Source organism: Psammomys obesus, unplaced genomic scaffold (assembly GCF_907164565.1).
Source record: "Psammomys obesus unplaced genomic scaffold, mPsaObe1.curated_primary_1811, whole genome shotgun sequence".
In the NCBI taxonomy this organism is placed as follows: Eukaryota; Metazoa; Chordata; class Mammalia; order Rodentia; family Muridae; genus Psammomys; species Psammomys obesus.
Genome location: NW_026596034.1, coordinates 5,005,603 through 5,026,033, shown reverse-complemented (window position 1 = coordinate 5,026,033; position 20,431 = coordinate 5,005,603). Strand labels below are relative to the sequence as shown.

Here is a 20,431-nt window from a genome sequence, read left to right as displayed (position 1 = left end):
CTGGGGAAAGGAAGCAAGAAGATGGCTCTCAGTGCCAGACTGTGCCCATGTGCACCGGTTTCCAAGCCACAAGGGCTTGGAAACTCCTCCTGCCCAGCTCCAGGAGCCAGGCAATTCCTCACCCTCTCCAGGCCTGGCCACTCCAGGGTTCCCGAGCTTCTGTCCTGCTTTTCCAGCAAAAGGCTGACAGGTAGGAGTGAGCAGCCTGCCCTGCCAGAACCCAGCAGGCCAGGTAGGGAGCCCAGCAAAGCCTCTCTCAACAGCAAGCCTGAGGCCACCACCTGCCCCAGAAGCCCCAACAGCCCACACAGCAAGCACCAGTTGTAGAAAAGGCCTCCCTAGCCTGAGGTCCTGAAAGCCTCCTTTCCCAGGCTTCCTGAGACCCCAAAAGGCCAAAAGGACTTGTCCGCCATGGGGGAGGGGCAGGCCTGAAAGCCGGAAGAGCTAGTCTTCAGGGAAAGCAGCCCCTGTGCCCCCTAAAACCACAGCCTGACTTCCGGAACCACACCCACTCACAGGCTCAGAGGCTCTTCCCGTAGCTATCTGAAACCTGGGCAAGCTCCTCTGGTTCCCCCAAACTCCAGCGTTCCAGAGCTAGGCTGTAGGGTGAACACTAAAGAATCACACATAGAGCCTCTGTCCCAACAGTCCTTGCTCCCTAAACCCTGGCCTCCCCTGAGGACAATCTTCCAGGACCCCTGTACCTGGCTGGAACACAGGAACACTGAGCCCATCCCCCTCACTTACCCCAGCCCAAAACTCTCTTGGCTACTTCTTGGGCCTCTCTGGTGGATGTGGGTTTTGACTGATTTTGCTTCCCCAAATAAGCCCCACCTTTTCACCACTGGGTCCCAGCAGCCCACAAAATGCTGCCCATCGCCCACCTCCTGGCACACCCACCTGGCCAACTCCTGCCCTGCTGAGCCAGCTCTTTCAGGAAGACCACCAGTCCCTCCCACCCGGCTTCCCCAGAGCTGCCCTGGCCTGTTGTTGCCTGGACGAGCCACTGGGCTGCATACACTGCTCAGCATCTTGCATCGGAGGCAGGCGGATCCTACTCCACACTGCAGTAGAGCCAGCACCCAGCGGGCAGAGTAAGCAGGTCCAAGCGTGGGGTCCCCTTTCACCACCATAAAGCCACCTTATACCAAAAGAAGGAAGGGGGTCCACCCTGCAGTCCAGGCCTCCACCCCCATCGCCAATGACTCGTTACCCTACCCTCAGGCACAGGGTGAGGTGCTGAAGCCACAAGAAGCAAACTAGGAAAGAAAGTGGGAGGGTGAACAAGGCGCAGCATGTGCACACGGTGGAGAAACAGCAGAGCCTCGACGTTGACAGTGCAAGTTCTGAGCTCAGACCCCTGGAAGGCGCCGTGTGGCCCTAGACATGCTTACTAACCTCTCTGGGCTTCAGTCTCCCAATACGAAGAATGAACTGGTAACGGTGCCTAACTACTAGGGGGTTGTCATATAAAAGGCAGCACACTGCCAGCACTACGACCTCCCAGGGTCATGCCAACCTACTCTAGACATGAGGTCGGCAGCCTAAGAAACCAGGAACATCTTCCCGGGGGAATTCATCTCACTGCCTGACAGCCATTGCCCACCCCCAAGCAGCTCAGTCCCCAGTTAGACCTAAGAAAAGGATGCTGGCTTTGCCCCCAGAGCCCCTTGGCATCACCATGCATCTCCCCAAGGGCTGAGTGATGGCTCCGGGATGTCTTGGTATTTCAACAGAGGCCGCTTCCCATCAGTCAAAGCCCCATTAGAGCAGTGGCTCCAGCCCACTTCAAAGGGCACCTTCTTCCCAGCCAGATGGGGTCCTGCAGACAGGTGTAAGCAGGGGGAGGTCTGTCTGTCCTAGCCCCGTGTAATTGGTAGCAGGGCCAGCCATCCTGCTGCAGAAATGGAAAGACTGAAGCCCAGAAGAGGTGACATTCATAGAGAATGGAGACAGGGACAGACACATCCACCAGATGGGCCCCCAGTCCACATTTCTCCTGCTGAGCGAGAAACCAGGAGATAGAGCCAAGGACAGAGCCGTGGCCGCCCACAGCACTCCCCAGAGAAATCCAGGCTGTCCTGGCTGCTGCAGAGCCTCAGCCATTCCACCTGTGCTCCAGAACCCTGTGCTGCTTCTCCCTGCTCAGCCAGAGAAGCACTGACGTAAGTCACCTGAGCCTACGACATGAGACTAAGCCACTTCCAAGGTGGGCACCTGGGCTGGGGTGCTGAAAGACAGGGGCCTCACATAGGATACTGCAGACCAGGTTCTGATACCAGTTCAAGGTTCTAGAAGCACAACTGGCATCCCTTTCCTCCTTCCAGGGTATCATGCTGTCCAGATCCCGGACTGTCATTATGAAAAGGGGCATAGCTTCTCTCTTCCCAGAGCCAGTCCTCTTCCCCAGGACCATGGTCACTCTGTAAGGGCCAGTTGGGTGCTGATTCCCAGGGAGGAAAAAAAGAAGGTGGCCCTGGCACCAGAAAGCACTGCCGAGAAATAGGGTATGGTAGCAAAGATTTCAAAGAGGCCTCAGTGCTGGGGAATTCCTTCTAGTGACCAGCCATGGGCTGGGGTGAGGGACCTTACAGTATTAGAGGTCTCAATACTACGGACCTCCTGCTGGGTCCAAGCTGGCCATCCGCCATCCTGTGCCGACCACAAGACCTGGGCCATTCTACATACATCCTGCAAAGACAGCAGAAGGCAGCAGGAAAGCCCTGTTGCAGGTGTCCCTGGAGAAGGCCAGCTGGGGAAATAGAGCTCAGGCCCAGGCTGCTTCCCATTCCATCCACCACCTAGTCTGGCTGGCTGAGGAAGCGAGGAACAGACTCTTCAGCCAGGGTGGGTCTGAACCACGATTGGTGAAAGCCAGCCACTATGCAATGCTGAGACACTAAGCAGCAGCAGGTCGAGCCAGATGCCTGTGGCTATCAGGAAGTGCTGTGCCAAGCCCCGCCCATGTCAGGACAGAAGACCGATGGACAAGAGTAGAGGCCATGAAATATCCCACCCCCAGGTAGAGGGGAAGCTGATGCTATACAAGATGCCCATCAGAGCATGGATCTGACCTTCATATTTACCTCCTGGTACCATTGGCTCCATCTTACAAATGGGAAAACGGAGGACCAGAGGGGAAAAGTGATTAACACAGGGGACATGGGCTATCCTGGAACTGCCCACTGGTCCTGCCCATACTCACTACCTATCTTTTACCCAAAGAGAGGAGAATCCAGTGACATGATAATGACCAGCAGGTTTTGAGCACTGGGGATCATCAGCAAGCCATTTCACAGACACAGAAACAGGCTCCACTCCTTGCTGGTCCCATACAGTGGAGTTCTGCTGGATGGGGGTGGGGAGCCTGATGACCTCCGGCTGACCCCTTCCTCTGGCCACTGATCAGATGTGGCTGGCTGACAGATCAGACTCACTCCCAGCTCTGATCTGAACAGACCTGCCTATTTCAGTGAATGCTTCCCTCCTGAGGCCTGAAGGGCTTGAGTAGCGCCTGCTGTGACATGAGCCCTCGGTGACCCCCTCTGCCTGCTCCCAGGAAAACCAAGGTCACTGCTAGGCTAAGCAATACCTTGTACCAGGCAAGGGGAGAGGGAGGATTCACATCTGCTTAGTATGAAGGACCCCACAATTCTGTCTTCCAGAGTAGGAGGGAGGAGAGGCCGCACCAAGGGACAGCCTACCTCAGCACTCAGGATGACCCAAGCAACGGTGGAGTGACGAGGATGCACTGTCCTAGTGTACCTCTCTGCTGACACTGGACACAACCACATGTCCACGAAGGCTCAGCCCAACTAAGAACTCGGGTGGTTTGGCATATGGCAAGTCCCATGTGACCCAGTCATCTCACAGTGTGTCCAGAGACAGCAGCCACACGTGGTCACACAGGGACCTCTCTCTTCTTGAGGAAGCTAACTGTCCACCTGGCCAGGGAGCCCACCACCCTTAGTCCCCCCGCTAGTCCACAACAGAGCCCCTGTTCTCTGCTCTGACCCTGTAACTTACCAGGAAGGAATGGGTGTCCTGACCCCACTCTCACCCTCAGGTGTGGTGGCCCACACCCTTGTAGCACACAGGTGGGGACTAGAGGAGGAAAGACTTGCTTCAGAACTCCACACACCCCAGTCTCTGATTTTTCTGTGACCTTGGCAGTGAATGACTCCGACCATGTGGCCAAAGAAATTGCCACAGACTGCGAGGGCGCTCACACATCCTTTCGACAGCATCCAAAGGGCATCTGTCTTACCTCCCAAGAGCTGCCTTTGCCTGTCACTCCTGCCTTCCCCCTCACCATGTCCACTTCCATTCCATAGAGCCCTGGAGCCAAGACCTAGCATGGAGGACTCTCAAAGCCCCTCCTAACCCTGGAAGTCAGTCCCTAGAACACAGCACTTCTCACAATGGGGCTTTTCCTCCTTCTGCCGCAACCTTCCTGCCGGCCCTCCCCACACAGACACCTGGTACAGGGAACCCCAGAATGCAGAGATGAAGAGACCTCAAGCCTGAGCTTCCTGCAGCTTGCCTTGCTTCAGACTTCCTCTGAAACCCAGCCCTCATTGCTGGGTCTCTCCACTCTCCAAGACAATAACACATTCCATGCCAGAGTCAGTATCTTTCTACATGTTTTTTTTTTATTTCTCCAAAAAAAAAAAAAAACTCACTCAAAGATTAAATACTTAAATCTTAAATGTGTTTATTCACACACAGGCTAAGCCCTCCTGAGCCACCACATGGTTCACACCCTGGGGCCCATGGGTCCAGACCACCCCTCATATCGCCTGTACAGTTATAGCTGAGAGCTGGTCACAACTCATGGTTATGAGAGCCTGCTAGACAGAGACAATGGACTGTGGCCTCCAGTCCAAGCCTTTGAGATCCATCTTAGTCCCACAGCCAGACACCATGCCATCCTCTCCCAGAGGCTGGCCAGGAAGAATAGCCCCCATGCCTGGCTATGAACAGGGAAGAGACACCTGTTCCACGCTGTGTCGTAGGCAAGGGACCCTCCTCCAGATGGCCTACCTGGAGCCTAGACACTGGACGGAGGGAAAGAAATTGTTCCCCTTTCTTACACATCTTGGCTTTCTGTCTTTTAAGTAAGTGTGTATCCCTTTTAGAATGTTCTCTCTCTCTCTCTCCCTCTCTCTCTCTCTCTCTCTCTCTCTCTCTCTCTCTCTTATATTTTCGGTGCTGTGGATAAAGCCCACTGCCTCAGGCCTGCTAGGCAAGTACTCTACCACTGAGCCACCCACCCCAAGTCCCCACATCCAGAATTATTTTTTGTTGTTTTGTTTAATAAGATTGCTTGATAGTTTTTATTTTCTGTGAGAAAAGCAAGGGGTACTTGTAAGTGTAAAAATCACAACCTTGAAAGAAACATAAGCATCTAAGAGTATGCAGTTCCCAGAATTCCAGGTAACAGCCTCAAGTGATCAGCACCATTGCCTAAGGCCCCGCAGCACCGTTTTTTAAGCCAGGCTGGGAAAAGCCAGAGCCAAGCTGTCTGGGTTCCCACTGGGGAGCTGCCCCACCAGCTGCCTCTGCCCAGGAGGCTGAGGAGCCCCCCTCTTCCCACCAGCCTGCCCAGCCCACCAAAAGTCAGGCCTGGGCTCACCCCCTCCCACCAGCCTGGGGCCCAAGGCCTGTCCTGCTGTTCCCCCAGGCCCAGGCCAAAGAACAGGAGCCATCCACCCCCCGAATCACACTTTACCTTGCTCTTCCGCAACACTGAAGCTGCCCAGCCAAGCTCTGTGCCTGCAGGGAGGTGGCCGGCCCTCGATGCCCTAGCTCCGAAGGCGTCCAGTCTCACACATGGGAAGGCTCTCTCCACCAGGCTACCTAACGAGTGTGAGTCACATCTGGGTCCCACCACTTCCTGCTCGGCAGCAGCGGTAGCAGCAGAGGGCTAACGAAGGCCCGGCCTTCAGCTCTGCTCAGCTCCGGCTGTGGTGGGGCTATGAGGAGGGCCCCTCTCCCAGTCTGCGAGCCTGCCACAGGAGTGGAGGAGCTGCCAGGCCAGGCTCCCAGCTCCAATGACTTCATGGAAATTTGAATCTTGAAGCTGGAACAATTTTTTTAAAAAAAAAAAAAAAATTATGAAACAAGAAGTGAAAACCTCCATTAGAAGCCCTGAAACGACTGCTCCAACCAGACTGCAGATGCATCCTTACTGAGCAATTAAAGCTGACAGCCTGGCACAAGCCTCCAGCTCAGCCACTCCCAGACAGGCCCCTTCCCTTGCTGGACTCATTCCACTATAATGAGGTGATGGCCTGGGGCACCCATCCGAGAGGTCACAGATCTTTCTGAACTTCACATCTGTCCCTAGTCGGAGCTAGGGCAAGAGCTAGGGCAAGAGCGAGGTCCAGGCTCTGCCTTAGGATTCTGATTCCACAACAGCAGAGCCTGAAGACCCTTGGCAGCCATGGTCACCATAAGCCCATGACTCAAATCTGACTTGCCTTCCATAACGTCAGGCCACACTTCCCACTGGGGTCACCAGGTGCTCAGCAGCAGTAATACAACAGACTGCAAAGGGCTGGGAGGCAATGAGCAGGAACCTCCTAAGACAGAGGGAGCGGGTAGCCCCTGGTCCTCAGACAGCCTTCCCTGCAATTATTTTCTACGTTTTCTTTAGACACTCAACTCCATGTGAGCCACTTAAAGCAAGGCATGTCTCTCGCATCCACAATGTGGGACATTCCTGGGGCAGCTCCCAGTGGCCATCCTTTCCTCCTGCGGGCTGTCTTCCCCACACTGCTGAGAGCTACACCCTTTGTGCCCAGCATCCAGAGCACACTGACCAAGTACCAGGATGGGATTTCAGAGCCAGTCCGTGTGCAGGGGTGGGTATGTGGGGTACGGGTGGTCTACAGGTCTGCTGCTGAGCCACACAGGATTCTGGACTGTTACAGAAGCTACCGGAGGGCAGACGGAACTTCACAGAGAAGCCAGATGTTGGTACATCCTTCATTGAGCAACTAATCCCCCGGGCCTGGGTGTGCCGAAGCAAAGATAAAACAGGGTCACTGAAGAAGAGAAAAGGCAAGGCCCCTGGGGAAACGACTCCTGCAGAATATACAAAGATCACCCACAGAGCCAGCAAGATGGCTCAGTGGGCAAAGGAGTCCAGCAAGATGGCTCAGTGGGCAAAGGAGCCCAGCAAGATGGCTCAGTGGGCAAAGGAGCCTGGCACCAAGCCTGATAACCTGGAAACCCACGTGGTGGAAGGAGGGAGCCAGCTCCCACAGGTTGTCCTCTGACCCTCACACGTGCACCATAGAATATGCATGTGAATACACACACATGCACACATGAACACCACACAAAAAATATAATAAAACATTTAAAAATAGATTATGCACAAATCAGTAACAGAAAGACAACTGTCCAGGCGTAGTGGCACACCCCTTTGATGCCAGCATTTAGGAGGCAGAGGCAGGTGAATCTCTGCAAGTTCAAGGCCAGCCTGGTCTACAGAGTGAATTCTAGGCCAGTCAGAACCATACGGAACTGTCACAAAAAATAAAATAATTAATAATAATATTAAACAAACAAAAGGCAGTTGGTCCTATTAAAAGACAGGCACCAGCCAAGCATGATGGGACACACTTGTAATGCTCAGTATTGCTTGGGCTCAGGAGTTTCCAGTCAGCCTGAGCAGCATAGTGAGGCCCTGCTGCAAGCAAACAATAATAACAAACAAAACAGACAAACGATTAAACAGGTGTTTCAACAAATGCTGCTTAAATGATCAGTAAGTGCCTAGAAAGGTACTCAGCACCAGAAAAGAATTAAAGCCACACAGATTCTGCTGTGCCACTAGTACAGCTAAACATTAGTCAAAGGAAAATATCAAGTGTTGACAAGAACGTGGAGCACTGCCGGCTCTCTCTCATCCTACTGCCAGGAATGGAAACACTGGAAAGCCGCTTGGTGTGCAGACAAAAGGTAATCAGACGCTTCCCCCCATGACTCCATTCTGGTGTTTATACAATAAATGTGCAGCTTTAACCATGACTGGCAAACAACAGCCTGCCTGCCCCACAACCGTGAAGAGATAAACCAGCCTTCATGGGTCTGCACAGCGTAAGAAGGCAGGACCACTGACCAGAGGTCACCACGCAATGACCAGAGACCGACAGAGGGAAGGAAGCGCAGTGCCCCCAGGGCAGTGCTCCTAGGGAATCTGCTCACTAGAGGAAACAAGGGGCCTTCCGGGGCCAAGGGGGCGCTATCTCTCCCTCTGGTGCTCACACACTGGTGTGCAGTAATAATTCTTCCTCCACCCTGCTCACACCAAGGTCCTTGACTATCTCAATTGCACATCTTTGTTGGCTGTCACTGATAAACATCATTTATTCAGGAGGCTTGATGCTGGGTGCTATGAGACTGACAGGCCTGGCCTATACCAGAGGACAAGACTTGAGTGAGTCCTAGCAAAAGGAGCATTCAGCCAGGAGGAGAGGAGGACCCAGACCCTGGCTGGAGCTTGTAAGCAGAAAGGAGAGGACTGGGTTGGCTCCAGCTCTCTGGGCACGGAAGGCCCAGGGGTCTGGGTGTTCTCAGGCTAATGGAGGTAAGATCCCTCTGCCCCACTGGTAACTCTGAAATGTGACCCCAGAAGCAGTGAGAAGAGAATACAGAAGCCTGGTCATTGGAGAAAATGAAAGGGAGGAGAGATAAAAGGGCTGGACCGTCCAGAGATGGCAGGAGGTGAGAGGTAACAAACCCAGCCATGCTTCCTGCTCTCCCCTGTCTATCTGTCCTTGAAGGACATGGCTCCCCAGACATACTTGACTCCCTTCACCCCAGGCCTCGCTCTCTCCTGAGGTCCTCTCAGCACTAAAGTTAGTGGTCCCCATTGTTACATCTGACACTTTCCTGTGTTCTGGGCAGCAGGCTGACTTCACAGGCATAGCTCGTCAATTCCGCTCTGTCCGGCCGCTCCCCCTCCTAAGAAGGATATGAGGGGAGTTCAGACTGTGCAGTGCACACAGCTCTGAGAAGCAAGACTGGGAACAGGTGTCACCTCTGCCCAACTCCACAGCTGTACCCTCAACCACTCCTCTCAACCCTCCCTGGGAGTAAGGCAGGACCTTCTTAGGGCAGACGGGTCCTCAGGCCCCCCAAACCCTGACCCACAGGGTCCCCAAACCTTCTGCGAGCACACTCCATCTCCCCCCAACTCCCCCAGACTTCCCCTGGCAGCCTCAGGCCTGGAAAGCATCGGACAGGGAGACTGGTTTCTCCAGGTTCCACCACTAAGCCTTTCCATCCAGGGCTCCACCCAGCCTCCTCTCCAGGGCAAGAGATAGAAAACTGACTTATGAGTGCCCAGGCCAGGAAGCAACAGGATGGTGAAGAGAGCCACAGTAGAAGCAGGGCACACAGATCTGAAAAGTTCCACCATGCGATCTGGGGTCCCAACTCAGGAAACTAATCTCATCCGTGCCAGGAAGAGTTTGGTCTCCACAGAAAGGGGTCCCAAGGTGGGGCTGCCGCCACATGCTGGTTGGGCAAGGACCAACCAGCCAACAAATAATACCGAGTGCTGAACAAACAGCATGACCCAGTTTTTAGAGCCCAGATGTGGAGCCCCGCCCCCACGGGAGAAACCCCACAGCACCCTAGTGCCTTTCAAACTCTGGGCAGTTTCTGCACAGGGAGGCGTGAAGAGAGAAACCACCCTCACTCTGCCCTATAGCCTCACAGCCACTGTCTTCCTCCCCTGCCTCAGGGACTCAGCACCCTCAATGGGCTGACCACACTCTGAGCAATCGGCCGGACTAGACGCTCACACCAGCTCAGTTCCTTGACCTGGAGCAACAAAACTCCACAGACAGAGCTTCCGTGTGTGACCTCACCCAAGCCACAGCATTCCAGCGAGCGGCTGTAAGGTTAAGGCCATGCTGCATTACTGGCTGAGAGTCTATGAGGGCTTAGGTTCATAGTCAGTGCTCAGTTAAAGAGACAGGCCCTGGCGCTGGCTGGTGTTCTCCTTGCAGTTTCAAACCTGGGAGCCCGCCTCCTGCCTACTCTCCTCACAGACTTTACATGGCTAACTTTTGTCTCAGGATCAAGTCTCCTTCCTCAGCCCGACAGACCCCAACATTCAGCCCTACTCATTTTTCCACCCTGTCTTCCTTATGCTACCATCCAACTGCTTCATTCTTCCAGGCCCCTTTACTTCCTGGTCATTTCAAAATACTACAAACCCTGTCAAGTCAGGTACAAGGAGCCTTCCTCTGGGCCCTAGGCCCACTGCCAGAGGCCCCTCCACAGAGAACAGGCAGTGTTGGCCCTCTGTGCAGCGACCCGGTCCTGGGGTCAAGCCAGCCCAAGGTGCACTTGTACCAGAAAGAGCCAAGGAAGGGGGCAGACATGGGACTTTTAGGTGGGGCCCTGAGACCTACATGGGAGCAGGGTTTCTACAAAGAGAAGTTCATAAGGCTATTAACACGTGAGCAGCCAAGGACCCTGCTTCTTGGGATTCATACCTGACGTAGCTCGAATTCCCTGTGTGACCAGTGTGGGGGAGGGCATTAAACGTTACTGAAGTCACCTGTGACCTCTGAGGTCAGGAACTCCATCAGGGCTGCTCTCTTGGATTAGCCCCTTTAGAGGACGCCACCTTGGGAGCGGATCCCGTCTTCTATGGGGCTGTCAGCTCCACGGGCAGTCTGGCTACAACCTCCGCTGACCCCAAACCAGAGCCACTAGGCCTGAAGATCTGACCACTGACCCCGAGGGAAATCCAGAGTCAATCACTACATGGCAACAGACAAGGGAAGGAGTGTCGCCCCTGGGAAGCGTCTCAAAATGAAAGAACTGGAGCTCTAGACAGAGCAGCCCTCACGCCGCCGTTGGAGCCCCTGGGTCCAGCCACGCATGGCTCCTCCCAGAGCTCCCCTGGGCTTTGAGTCCAAGGATGTTATGTCTTCTTTCCTTTCTTTCCCTTCGGGTGGAGCAGAGTGTCTGAAACATCTCCAAAAGACTGGTCTCTCCCCCTCTCCCGTGGCAGCCCTGCCTGATCGGGAGGGCCTGAAGCACTGCTGGTCTCTTGCCCCTGCAGAAGGTTCCCTGCCAGCCTTGGAGACTTTCAGAACCTCATGGTGTCTCTGCCCCTTGAACTATAGCAGATTTTTTTTTCCTGAAACAATGCGGTGCAGAAGTACAAAACCCACTCTGCAGCCAGCAGCAGGCTTGCCTCGGGTCACCACGATGCAAGCTCTACCATGCCCTGGCCAGTCAGAGGTGGCTTGCCAGCCTTGTGGTCCTGTCACAGCCTCCCTGCAGATGGATTTTCCCTGAGGTCCGAGGGGCATTCCAATGCTTAGACTCACCTCTTCCAGACCAACTCCTCCCAGCCTGGGCTCAGGGACACACAGGGATCCCTTCCTGTCCGGGCTGGGCACGTAGACAATAACCACATCTTGCCTTCATTCCACAGGCAGACAGCAAGGTTTCTAAAGGGGATGGACTTAGGAGGCTCATGCAAGCCAAGACAAACCAAGGAAAAGCCTGGCTCCACGTCACTGGTGGTCCTCAAAGCGGCTCCAAATGCCCATCTTGCTAACTAGCACACCTTCCCAAATCCAGCTCCACCATCTCTGCCTGCACAGAAATGCCACACCTGCTGCCTGGCCTAGTCTCAAGAGAGGTAAGAAGAGAGCCCTATATACCCCCGATGGCTCTGTGAGCACCAGATGTGGGCCAGGCTGGGGAGACACAGTTTTTGCGGAAGGGAGAGGGCAGCCCAGGTCACAGTCTGTTGAGTAACAGCAGAGACTCCGAAAAGAACAGATGTGAGAGCAATGGTCTTGCCAACCAAATGCCTGATTTCCTTTGAAAGATTTGGCAGCAGAGCTTCACCAAGTGCCTGGCCTTTCCTGTCTCCAGCCCAGAATGACCTTGGGAAGGCAGGGAGGAGGACCACATCCCTCGTCAACAGAACCTAGGAAACAGCTCAAGCAAGGACTACAGCCTGATGTGCGCAAAGCCCTGGCTCACACCCAGCACCACATAGGAAGAAAAAATCAGGAAGAAGATATTTCAGGCCTTAAAACTTATTTCTGTATGTCATCATTTAGCCTTTATATTTTATTTTGTTTTTTAAGAAAGTGTCTCTAGCCCAGGCTGGCCTTGAACACTCCAAGGTACCGAGTACGACATTGAACTCCTAATCCTGTGCCCTTCTGTACCACACCCTGTTTATGTTGTACTGTAGATAGAACCCAGAGCCTCCTAGACTCTAGACAAGCATTCTACCAACTGAGCCACATCCCAGCCCTCGCACATTTTTAATATTTTTATTTATATCTCCATCTTTCAATTTACCTGAAGAAAATACAAAGAAAGAAAAAAAGAAAGAAAGAGAGAGAGAGAGAGAGAGGAAGGAAGGAAGGAAGGAAGGAAGGAAGGAAGAAAGAAAGAAAGAAAGAAAGAAAGAAAGAAAGAAAGAAAGAAAGAAAGAAAGAAAGAAAGAGAAAAGCTAATGAGAGGAGGTTGGGGTTCGGTGGCAGAGCACCTGCCTCAGTTTTGTGGAAGAAAGGAAGAAAGGAGGGAGGGAAAGAGGGAAAGAAGGAAACAGCAGGAGAAAAAGCTGCCATGGGTAAACTGGGAGGAAAAGAGGAAAACAGAGAATAAGGATGTTCTCACTGGGAGGTTCTTCAAACCCCACCACACTCAGCAGCTGAAAACTGATTAAAGGTGAGGGTTGGGAATCTCCCCAGCACTAGGGAGGCAGAAGCGAGTAGATCTCTCTGTGAGTTCCAGGCAAGCCTCATCTACAAAGTAATTTCCAGGGCTGCTACACAAGGAAAACCTGTCTTGAAAAACCAAAGGGGGAAAAAAGTGGAGATTGGTCCTCATGGGAAGAAGGTCTGGAAGTGTCTGTCAGCATTCTACCAGTAGGGCCCAGCAGGTAGCTTCCAGAAGATTGCCAGCCAACTTCTCTGCTCTGTATGGAGCACAGTCTCACTGAAAGACAAGCCTGTGGGTACAGCCAACTGACAGGGTTCCCCAGGGGACCAGGAACACAATAGGTGACTACTGTCATGGGAAAAGCTGCAAGTGATATGGGCAGGAAATAAGAAATGAGTATCAACACACACACACACAGAACAAATGAGAAATATAATAGTAACCTCCTCACAAGACCCATTTGGATCTGGACTTTTGTTTTGTTTCTGTTTTTTGAGACAGGGTCTCACTATGTAGCTCTGGGTGTCCTGGAACTCACTATGTAGACCAGGTTGGCCTCTAACTCATAGAGATCCTCCTGCCTCAGCATCCTGAGTATGGGGATTAAAGGCATGTGCCACCAACCCTGATTTAGATCTGGATTTGTTTAGCTTTTTAGGATCCAGATTTTTTTTTTTTAAGTACTGAAAAAATGCCTATTTTGTTGTTTGAGACAAGTGGTCCAAGCTGGCCTTGAACTCCTGATCCTGCCTTGGCCTCCTGAGTGCTGGGGCGTGTACACCACAATGAGCTCAATATTTGTTGGTTTTCCTGGTAGAACACTTGCAAGCCCCTGTAAGTTGGACATATGCATCATGAACAAGAGTCACCATACTGGGCCACTGCGCTCTTGAATGACTGTTCCATCAAGAGCTTATTCCCTTTGGCCTGCCTCCCCACCTCTCCCACCTCCTCCTTGTTTCCAAGGCTGATTAGTTTATATCCCACAAGAGTGGAAGTGAGCAGCATTTGTGCTTCTTTGCCTTTCACGGATATTGTAGATAGCAGAATGTCCTCCTCTTAGAGGCCACACAGTACTGCACTGGGTAACTCGCCACATTTCCTCCACCGTGTATCTGCTGATGGGTCCTGAGGCTGCTCCTATACTTTGCTATGATAGACAGAGTTGCTGCAGACATGGGAGCACTGACAGTGTCTCTTTAGTAAACTGATTTTAAGAGTTTTGGCCCTGGGTTTATTTTTGGATGGGAGGCTTTTGATGGCTGCTTCTATTTCTTTAGGGGATATAGGACTATTTAATTTATTTACCTGATCTTGTAAGTGGATATTAGCCGTATAATATAGGAGAGCCATCTACAGAGCTAAAGAAGCTAAACACTACAGAGGACCCTAGGGAGGATGCTTAAATCTCATTCAGAAAGACAAACAGGATAGACACCAGAAGCAATGGAAGAGAGGAAACAGGATGGAAGCCTACTAAAGAGGATCCTCTGAAAGGCTCCACCCAACAGGGGATTGAAGCAGATGCTGAGACTCAGCCAAACTTTGAGCAGAGTTCAAGGAGTCTTATGGAAGAAGAGAGGGGTGGGGATAGAGGGACATGGAGGGCACAGGAGCCCCACAAGGAGACCAACAAAGCTAAAGGACCTGAGCCCAGGGAGTCCTGCAGAGACTGATACACCAACCAAGGACCAAGCATGGAGAGCATCTAGACCCCTTGCTCAGATGTGGCTGATTGGCAGTTGGGTCTCCATGTGGATCTCTGAGTGAGGGGGCAGGGGCTTCCTCTGTCATGAACTCAGTTACCTGCTCTTTGATCACTCGCTCCTGGTGATGCTACCTTGCCAGGCCATAGAGGAAGAGGATCCAGGCAGTCCTGATGAGACTTTACAAGCTATGGGCAGATGGCAGAGGAGGAGAATGCCCCCTTTCAGTGGACTAGGGGAAGGGAATAAGGAGGAAGAGGGAAGGAGGGAGGGACCAGAAGGAGTTGAGGGAGGGGGCTTTAATCAGGGTATATAATGAACAAATTGTGAAATAAATAAATAGATATTTTTTTTAAAAAAAGAGTTTTGGCTATATACACACTGCTGGATCGGATGTTAGCTCTGTTCCTAGTTTCTTGAGAAGCTTCCTCTCGGTTTTCAATAATGGCTGCACTGACTCCACTCCTACCAGCCCTGAACAAGTGTTTCCTACCTCCAATGCTGACAACAGTCATCTCTCACCGTTTTGCTAATAGCCATTCTGACAGGTGTGACGTAGCCTCTCCTTGTGGTTTTGCATGTGTGCGTTCCTGATGAGTAACGAGCATATGTTAGTATGTGTTCGTTGTTCACTTGTAGCCTCGTGCCTGTGCACGCCCCTTGTCCTTGTTAAATAAGGCTCTCTAACATCTTACTATTATTTTACCATCTTGCGTAGTCTGGAGACTAACCCCTCACTGGATGTTCACCTTGCAAATATTTCCCCTAGTTCACACACCACCTCTTCCTATGGCTGCCTCCTTCCCCACGCAGAAACTTCAGTCTGACGTGATCCCATAACCTGAGATTAAAATCCGGATTATTCCCCAGAGCAGTATCACGGTATTTCTCTCTCTCTCCCTCTCTCTCTCTTTTCTTTAAGAAGTATTATGGTCCTCATGGGATGGTGTGTGTGTGTGTGTGTGTGTGTGTGTGTAAAATGTGTGAGATAAGAGCCTAATTTCATGTTCTTACAGTTTTCACTGTCCTTTTTTCTTTGTGTATTTTTGGCATCTGGTAGGAATCAGTAATAATCACTGCTGAGCTCTTTCCTATCCAGTTCCATTGGTCAAATCTGTTTTTGTGCCAATACCATACTAATTTAATTTCATAAGCTTTGCAGCATAGTATGGATCCAAGATATGTAGTATCTTCAGCCTGAGTCTTTTTGCTTGAGATAGCTTTGGCTATTTGGGGTCTCTTATGGTTTTACATGAATTTTACAGGGTTGTTTTTTTTTTTTTTCTATTTCTGTGAAAACTGTTGGAATTTTTATAGAGGTTATACTCAATCTGTAGATCACCTAGGGCAATTTGAACATTTCAACAATATTAATCCTTCTGATCCATGAACATGGGATATATTTCCATTTATTTTTCAGCTTCTTTCATCGGTACTTGATAAATTCCAGATCTTTCATCCCCTTTGGCTAAATGCATTGCTAAGATGCTTCTGGGCAGTGATGCTGCTACAGATGGGATTTATTTCTCTAGCTAGTTTCCTGTGAGTGTGTGGAGGCGTAGATGACTGCCGTGCGTGTGGATCCTGTCTCTACTGCATTCTTTTATCAGTTTTAACAGATTTTGTGGGGAGGGGTCACGTGTGTGGTCCAGAAGTATTATCTGTTTGTGAAACAGAACAGACTCCAACTTCTGCGGATGAGCTGATCCGCTGTCTGGAAGGGGAAGTGTGTGGGCAGAGATGACTTGGGGCTAGCCAGGATGTGTAGGCTGAGAATGAGTCTATGGTGTAACCATATTACTCTGCACGCATTCATTTTTCCATCATGAAGGCTGAAGCACATTCCCATCAGAACTCTGAGGCCTACGGTCTCATCCCCATGACTTTGGGCCCCTTCTACAGGTGAGGAATGTGTGGTCCTGAGAGGGAAGGTGGCTCAACAGGGCCTCAACCATGGTGCCTTGCTCGCAGCTGGAGGCAAGATGGGCTGATGTAGCCTCCCCCAGCCTCAAGCCCTTCTTGCTGGAAGCACAGTAAGTGCAGGGCCTTTGCCTCTCTCGGCCAGAGTACACTAGCTACCTTCCCCGTGCCCGCGCCTCACCCATTGGGCTCAGACTACAGGTTCCAGCCCCGACAGCAGCAGCTCATGCCTGCTCTGGCAGAGCCCTCTCTAAGGAGCTCCTCCCTGTCTCATCGCCTGACCACAAAGGAGCTTACCAGGTAGCAGAAAGCCCTCAGAGCCTGCAATGTCCACACCCCAGACATAGCTTAGCATAAAAGCATCTTTGTCTGCGGCCACCGCTGTATCAAGAAATGGACTCATTTTAGCTTAACCTAAAAAGAGTTTCCCACTGCAAGTAAAGTTATGACTGCTGGTTGTTTGAGCAGAGCTCTAACTACAAAAATACTGAAAGGGGGGATGGAGAGATGGCTCAGCATTTAAGAGAAGAGGCTGCTCCTACAGAGGACCTATGTTCAGTTCTCGGCACACATGTCAGCAGCTTACAATCACCTGTAACTCCAGCTCCAGTGCATCTGGTACCTCATCCCTCTTGCCTCTTCAGGCACCTGCACTCACACACAAAACAGTTTCCCCTCACCGCCACCACCATCACATATACATGAATATAATTAAAAATGACAAATACTGAAAAATACTAAAAACAGAGGGAGGAAGGGTAGGACTGGGAGGGGGAAAGGTATAGGGCTACAACCAGGATGTAAAGTGAATGATAGATAGATAGATAGATAGATAGATAGATAGATAGATAGATAGATAAGAAAAATACTGAGAACACTCTTAATGACCAGCTGCAGGGTTCAGGAAAACCAGCAAACTGCCCTGGCTGAATGCTGGTCTGTCTGAAAACTGTTAAGACTCTAGTCCCCAACTCCACAAAGAGCATGGCCACTTGGCATTCTGTGAGAACAGTCAAGAAAGCCCTGATGCTCTCTTTCCTCTTCTGTACTGGAGCCTAAACCCAGGGCCTCACACATACTAGGCAAGCACTCTGCCACTAAACAAACTATATTCCCAGCTTTGTTTTTTATTATTTTGTTTGATTGGTGTTTGTTTAAACATGTTCACTCTCTGAGTCAATTAATGTCGTTTCACGTATGCCCACCTACCTACGTGAGGCTGATTGGCACTGAGATATATTCCCTGCAGTCATTTCCCAGTTTTTTGTTTTTTTTTTTTTTTCAGACAGGGTCTCTCACTGAACACAGAGCTCACCAATTTGGCTAGACTGGCTGGCTAGCATACTCTGAGACCCTCTTGTCTCCTGCATCTCCTGAGTGCTGGTGTTACAAGTGTGTATCCCTGGACCTGGCTTTTTATGTGGATGCTGGAGATCCAAGCACACTCTCACACTTGCACAGCAAGCACTGTGCTTTCTCTCGAGACTCGCCTTCTGCATTTAGTTTGAGACAGGGTCTCACAAAGTTGCCCAAACTTTCCTGAAACCCACTCTGTAGCCTAAGCTGCCCTTGAACTTGTGGACCTCCTGCTTCAACCTCCAGAGTAGTCAAGACAGGGCTCTGTGTGTGTGTGATAGAGAGAGAGAGAGAGAAAGAGTATACATATGTGTGCACATGAACATACAAGGGCCAATAGTTAAGAAGAACTGGGCTAGGGGCTGGACAGATGGCTCAGGAGTTAAGAGCACTGGCTGCTCTTCCAGAGGTCCTGAGTTCACTTTCCAGCAACGACATGGTGGCTCCGAACCCTCTATAATGAGATCTGGTGCCCTCTTCTGACATGTAGGCATAACACTGTATACATAATAAGTAAATCTTTAAAAAAAAAAAAAAAAAAAAAAGAAAGAAAGAAAAAAGAATTGGGCTAAAATGACATATTCCAGTATCCAACATCATTCTTTACTTCAAAGAGTAAAGACCCAATCCAGGCATGTTAGTGCACACCTGTAATCACAGAACTCGGGGAGACTGAGGCAGGAGGATCAAGAGTTTGGGGCTAACCTGGGATACATATTAAGACCCCGTCTCAAAAATCACCCCAAAAAGGAAGGGAATAAAAGGTGGCTGTAAGGTTTTATTCCCACATTATTACTGTAGTTTCTGATTTTTATTTCAATAATCAAATTACGGTGTTTTTGGAATTTAGTAATGAAAGCCACCTAAGTTAGGACCATGATACAAGGCCTTCCAGGCAGAAGATGCTCTCCGTCCACTCCTCACACTGCGGCCTGGCTGAAGACCTATGAAGGTCCTACCAACCATGAAACCACAATTTTCCTCTCTGTCACACCCCACACTCACCAAGCGAAACACCCCTGCCATCTTCACAGGGTCTTGTCCTTCCATGAGGTAGAAACTGTAATGCACACCCATAGGGCCACGTATACCATGCCTGTGGAAACTACTCCCACAAGCCCCTTTCCTGACACAAGGCCCTGTTCCCAGGGATGTTAGGACCAGCCGTGTCCACAGCCCTACGTCCACATCTCATTGGCAGAATGCTCCTTGATGGAGGCACCAAGATGCATGTGTCCCCATTTTAAAGAGAATAACCCAGAAGTTCAGACAGGAAGTGGCTAGTTCCTATGTAAGCCAAGGTTGGGCCAAAACCACAGCCTGGGCCCTCTGTGAGCCCTAGCCCCACCCCTCCTATAGAGACAAGTATTCAGTTGGGGTGGACAAAAGGACAACTGGAATACAATGCAACATGAAGGCAGGAGCCTCCACTTGCCCTGCAGTCCCCAGTACCCATTCCATTCACAGCAGATGAAGACGACAGCCCTGGGTTGCCCCAAGGACGGCAAGCCCAGAGTCTCCAGGGGCCATGCGACACTGACAGGCTGGCCAGCCAAAGCCTGCTTATAAAGAGTCACTGCCACTGTGCTTCAGCCAATGACTGCCACACACCCCAACACGGCCAGTGGCACCGACCTTCTGAACTGGCAAAAGAAACTAGAAACTGCTGGTTTTGTATAATTGGTGGTTGTGTAGCAATTAATCCAAAGAAAACTCTAAGCAGTCTGGTGCTGTAGATGTCTTGGAGTCCACTGTGTGGACTTGAGCAAACCATGTAACTGGCCTTTCTGGGCTTCAATAGCTGTGATCTGGAACACAGGGTCTCTCACTGAACACAGAGCCTTGCTGTCCTGGGGGAAACCTCGAGGCTGTCTTCCTTCACCCACTATGAGCAGATGGGTCCTGGGGGGCAGGGCAGGTAGAGGCTCCTGCCTTTATGTTGTTTCCAGAGGGAAAATGAATGCCATTTTATTCAGACCACAATTGCTTGAGAAAGAACTTATTTCAAAGTTTATACTACAATGCTGTTGCCTGCCTGTAATCACAGCATTTAGCAGGTAGAGCAAAAGATCACAAACTCAACAACAGACCTTGATATTTTAAAATTAAGGAGAAATTTTTTTTTTTCAGAAAAGTTGTTTTGTTTTTTGAAACAGGGTTTCTCTGTAACAAGAGCCCTGGACTCAATTTGTAGACCAGGCTGGCCTAGAACTCACAGAGATCCACCTGCCTCTGCCTCCCAAGTGCTGGAATTAAAAGTGTGCGCCACCACTCTCCACTCGGAAAAGCCTTAAAAAGAAGAATTCTGTATTCTTCCTCCAGATTTGTGTATTTGTCCTATTTTGATCCATTTTCTTTACTGTCTGTCTACACATATCTCTTTGACAGTCGTGCATGTGTTGGTGCTTGTGTGTGTGTGTGTTTCTGTGCAAGTGTGTGCATTCGTGCGTGCATACCTGTGTGTGTGTGTGTGTGTGTGTGTGTGTGTGTGTGTGTGTGTGTGTGGTTTTTAGGGTGCTGGAGTGGAACTTAGAGTCTTGCCCAGGCTGGACACTGCTCTTGTCATGAAACACCCACACCTCACTTCAGTAGCACTGCCCTCACAACCTTTCCAGCTCTCTCGGTCCTGGGTACCATGCTGCAGCTCACTCCCAGCTCCCTTTCACATCCTTCAGCTTGGAGCCTTGGCCTTTAATTTTTTTCTTATTGTCTTCATTTTACAG

General features: G+C 50.9%; 1 protein-coding gene across 1 annotated transcript in view; it reads right to left on the bottom strand.

The window, feature by feature from the left end:
* Adcy7 (adenylate cyclase 7) overlaps window positions 1-5,919 on the bottom strand; it is a 38,392-nt gene extending 32,473 nt beyond the window's left edge. Inside the window, exon 1 of the mRNA XM_055620902.1 lies at window positions 5,732-5,919. The gene's annotated coding sequence lies outside the window, so the exon portion shown is untranslated. The remainder of the gene's footprint in view (window positions 1-5,731) is intronic.
* Window positions 5,920-20,431: the final 14,512 nt, after the last annotated feature.